Genomic DNA, 5,286 nt, shown 5'->3' on the forward strand with positions numbered 1-5,286 from the left:
CGATGTTTTCTATTAACATGTCAGGTGATACCCTAAGGTATATTTTCCCTGTTTTAATGTGAATGACAAACAGTGACACGGTTTGTTTCTACACACTAAAAGGAACGGGACAACAGAATGTATATAATGTTGTGCTCTCTCAGTCAAGAACAAGTAAGCAGTTACTCACCAGGCATGAGCGTTTGTCCCCCTGGAAAATTAGAAACAATTCTTTCGTTATTGATTCGTCATATGTATATGTATTTTTTTATTCACTTCACAATTACATACTACTTTGCCTCCTCCTTTCCCCTGGAAAAAATTTCTGCGGGCGCCCATGTCACCAGGGAAACGCCGTATACACTTCTACTTTGTTTTTGTGCGTTGAATAATGTTGTTTACATTGTGTCTAGGCTCTTTTTTTACTTCAAATGTTTTCAAATTAGAGAAATTCAGTCTAATTCGTTACACTTTTCCTGGCGAACCATAACTTGTTTCCAGTTACTATTGGAGTTAAAGGGAGAAATACAGTACATTTATATGTGCCATATTTCTAAATGAAACTGTGGAAGTAACGAGGAAAAGCAAAACAACAAAACATATATATTAACACTTGTCACAAGAATCGCATAAAATGTTTAAAAATCATTTACCATCGAAATAAAAGATTAAAACTGAATATCTATTATTAATTTACCGAAGTTTGTCTAGTTTCAAGAAACTTATGATATGTTACTTCAACATTAATTTCATTGTTTAATTCTGCTCTTTTTTTTCTTTTTTTTTTTACGAACTAGGTTAACGTTCTGTAACACAATTTTTGAAACTTGATAAATTTGGTTTTAATAGCTTAGAAAGTTTGTATTTCAATGTTTAGTATAATACTATTAAGTCTTACCGTGATTTGCCCGAGATAACTCGGGCGTCTGCCATATTTAAAATAATTTATCTTGGCAAACCCTTTTCTAATTATTTACCCGAATTTATTTGCATGTTGTGTATTACAATCAATGCTCGCTAGATGACATAAAAAAATGCTGTTTGTGTTCATCTCAATTAGATTTATTCTGAATTATGTATCATAAACATTTATATATCGAGCATATTTAGTGCACAAATAAAATAACAGATCATAGAACTTTTGTTTCAGTAATATATTAGTATAGACTATAAAAGAGCGAAATAAAAACATGACTTTTCTAGCTCATTTCCATAAAAATCTTGACACAAAGTATTTTTTGTTTAAAACAGTGAAATGTGATGCGTTTTAATATAAGGAAGAAAAAAAAATGAAACCAAAAATCGAAATATACTGTTCACGATTTCTCTAACTTCTTAAAAAGAATTTAAGTTTATAAATTCATTACTAACATTTACGATTAAATTTTCTGTGGGACAGCCAAGTAAAGGTCATTAAAAATGATACTGTTCTACCTCTCAAATCGTATTTTTCACACTTCAAAATTTCCTTTTTGAAGCACTTTGTTTAGCCTTGTAGCTAAACTTACAATTGGCTACACGCGCTCTGTCCACCGCAGAGAATCGAACCCAGGATTTTAGTGTCATATGTCCGTAAGTTTTCCGCAGACCATCCTGGAAATACTGATGCAGAAGCTGTATCTGATTGGAGCTTGCAGACCACCAGTGGTTCGTCGTAAACTACTGCTATAAATTAATCATATTTTTCTTCTAAATTTTCAACAAATTCTCTTGCATTTTTTATTAAACATATTTTCCTTTGAAATTCTTTGGCGTAGCTTAGTCTTCTCTCTTTTCACTGTTTCAACGATCACTTGTAAATTTAGTTGACCTTAAAGTAAAATAAAAAGGTATAGGTGACTCAGAACTTCAAATATACGGCTATAAAATCTTAAGCAGTCCTAATGAATTTGATTTAGTTTCCTTAATATTACTCAAAGATAAAAATAAGAATATAAACAAATTGAATAAGAAGGAAACGATATGTAAATTCAGAAATTCTTATTTGCTACTGTATAAATAAGGAAGTTTGTAATTACATTTCTTTTTGTCTTGGATGAACTGTCCAAACATAGATCATACATTAGATGGGCTCAAAAATTTGAAACATACATTCAACGAATGTACACTGGGCTGGGGGTCAAAGTGCACTTGCCACGACTTTTTACATAGCGCTATTAAGTATTTGATGTCAAGAGTTATCAATTAGTAATTTTTACTCTACATTGATGATTTAGCGACCACTCATGGAAGAGGAAAATAAATACTAAACGTAATACATGGGGAAACGGGAAAAAATATTAAGTAGATATGCATTTCGGAGGTTCGAGAGGTTATACAAGTACAATACACAAACTGTACGATGGACGAAAGCATTTTCATTCTTCACAATAACATCACCTTACACTCCATCTTGTCAAAGTTTGAGTCAGACAAACATATCTTGTTTTGTTTTTTATTTCGCACAAAGCTACACGAGGGCTATCTACGCTAGCCGTCCCTAATTTACCAGTGCAAGAGTAGAGGGAAGGCAGCTAGTCTTCATCACCCACCGCCAACTCTTGGGCTACTCTTTTACCAACGAATAGTGGGATTGACCGTCACATTATAACGCCCCCACGGCTAAAAGGGCGAGCATGTTTGATGGGACGGGGATTCGAACCCGCAGATTGCGAGTCGAGCTTCCTAACCACCTGGTCATGCCGGGCGACATATCTTGAGTACAAATACTTTTATAGCGCATCTGATTTTTTTGTGTACATTTTACTAAAAACTTGCTACAGTTCGTATACAGACACATAGTAAATTGGCAACCATAGTTAAAATTCCTTCTCCATTACGGGGTCGGTTCATCTGACCAAAGAGGCACAAAGCATATTGCTTTTTGTTCACTGAGGATACTTTAAGGCGTTAGTTAACCCCCCTTCCTCCAACCTTTACCCTCTAAGACCCTTTTTAAATGTGAGAATATTTCTTGAACTTGATTTTTAAATCAAGAAAGTAAATTATGACACGGTATAATTGGACATATCATACACTTACCCAGGAACTATATCCATATTTGGTCAGGAGTCTCTAGGATTCCTTTATCTTTCCGGCTCTCCTATATAATCTCCTTGCGAAAACTTTTCATTGTAAGTTTTCATCACAAAATTCTTTGAACTCCAATTAAATATCTGAACTATGTATTAATAACGAGTATGTCATTAATCATTACGGGATATTTCACTCCTTTCGAAATGTTTTAAATTGTGATTTTATAATTGTTCTTATTTTACATATTTGGAGGGTGCAGTAACCACTATTGTTCATGAACATTACAGGGAAGCAGACATGAAACGTACGAAGCTTATCCCATCCAGGCCACATCTTTTAATCTGTTGAATGAAATTTCATTTTGAGAAATGAGATTTTTAAATCATTTGTCTGTTATTTTTGTAAATTATTGATAGCTATCGATCATTTTAATTTTAGCAGCTTCTATATCAACTACTTATCAGTTCTCTTCTTCTGAAAATTGGTTCATAGTTGATAGGAAATTTAGAAATTTTGTGAACACCCGATTTGAGATTGGCGGACACCAAATTCTATTGTGCCCCCAGGTGGTGCCAGACACCCTCACTATGCCACTGAACCCAGGTACACCTGCAGTTACATGTATGATGGAACATTGAAGCTACATAGCTATCTCACTAATAATAATAATCTTAACTTATATTTTCAATTCAAAGTTTGCACTGGACTTCTGGACTTTCACTAATACTTATACTTGCTTAATGTAAGGGTCAGTATTATCAAAATGCTCGATTAAAACTGAAAGAAAAAATCGTAAGACATTTTTCAAAATTAATAACTCAAATGAACAGTATTTTCCTTGGCCTTAGGTCATTCCTTTAAATAAAAAATACTGACAAATTAATGTACCATAAATCAACCACATGAACTGGAAAAGAATCTTTGGGAACTTTACCTCACCCAAAACGTTCTTTACAAATTCACAAGTAACATCTTGTCTTGATAACCCACCTTAACCCTCTATTGCACATTGTAATGTACAGGTAACAAATCTGTGTACCTTAATAACAGACAGATGCTTCAATTCTGTATCTGAATGCTTCTACTCACAGGTAACAGTAAATAAACCATGGAATTATTTATGTTAGTTCCACTATTGAACAATGTTATTTCTAGGTAACATACCCATTTATAATTTAACAAATTATCTTTCACAAAAACATATTTTTTGTGCAGTATAGACCTATTTAAGTAAGAAATTCAAAGAAAACTTTGTTTCCCTCAATATTTTCATAATAAGTGCAAAAGAGGGTTAACATAACATTCAAGTATAAAATGCCTGTCAAACACTATGATTGTCCCATCCACTAAACTGAAAAGGAGAGAAACAGAGAGAGAACAAATAGAAAAAAAAAGAAAATGACCAGACCTTGTCATATGAATATTTACCAAGCTTTCCCTAAAACTTACTGTAACCACCAGTTACTGATAAAGCTGAGGAGTAATTTAACGTCTGAATTAGTGACTTCGTGAAATATCAGCTTAGCATATGAATCGAAGCTACTACAGATATTCAAAATTTAACAAAAAAATATACTTGAAACTACTTATTTTTCCACTTAAATTTGGACAAATTAATGAGGATATAATGAAAGTGATATAATTCGTTTAATAATATACTCTTAATGGCTGTAAACTTTTATCAGTATATAAGTATCTTAATTATACAAGCTGACACAAATACTTTTGTTTTTAAAACTGATTATTAATTATATTGTTAAAGCAACACTAGTTACCCTAGATTTTTGTTATTTCTGAAGAATGAGGGAACAAACCAGAAATTTTCAAGGTCAAGGCAAGCCAAGAATAAAAAATACTAAAACACTAAGGGGAATATAATAATAAGACACTTAGTCAGTGCAACCACGTGTTGGAATGAAAATAAAAGGCTTACAACATTTTCTGTATTTTTAACAAAAATTACAAATCAATAAAACAAGTCATGTTAAGTTGTATTAAAAAAAACAACTTAAAATTCTCTCTAATTTAATGTACCATATTATGCTTTTGCACTATTACATGCCGTTTGATTAATATTCTTGGAAACATTTGTGGGCTCGCTCAAGTAAGTTAAATATTTGTAACCTAGAACCAGCTACGAGCAGAACCAGGCATTTAGCTGGTGCCCACACTGCCCCCCTAATCTCTTTCCTGAAATGCAGTTCAAGTTTTCAATATTTTCCAAGTTCTTTAGATTAATATACTGGGATTATATTTATAAACATACCACAAATAAAGCAAGGTGGCAGAAAA

The sequence above is a fragment of the Limulus polyphemus genome, unplaced genomic scaffold (assembly GCF_000517525.1).
Source record: "Limulus polyphemus unplaced genomic scaffold, Limulus_polyphemus-2.1.2 Scaffold559, whole genome shotgun sequence".
NCBI classification, from domain to species: Eukaryota; Metazoa; Arthropoda; class Merostomata; order Xiphosura; family Limulidae; genus Limulus; species Limulus polyphemus.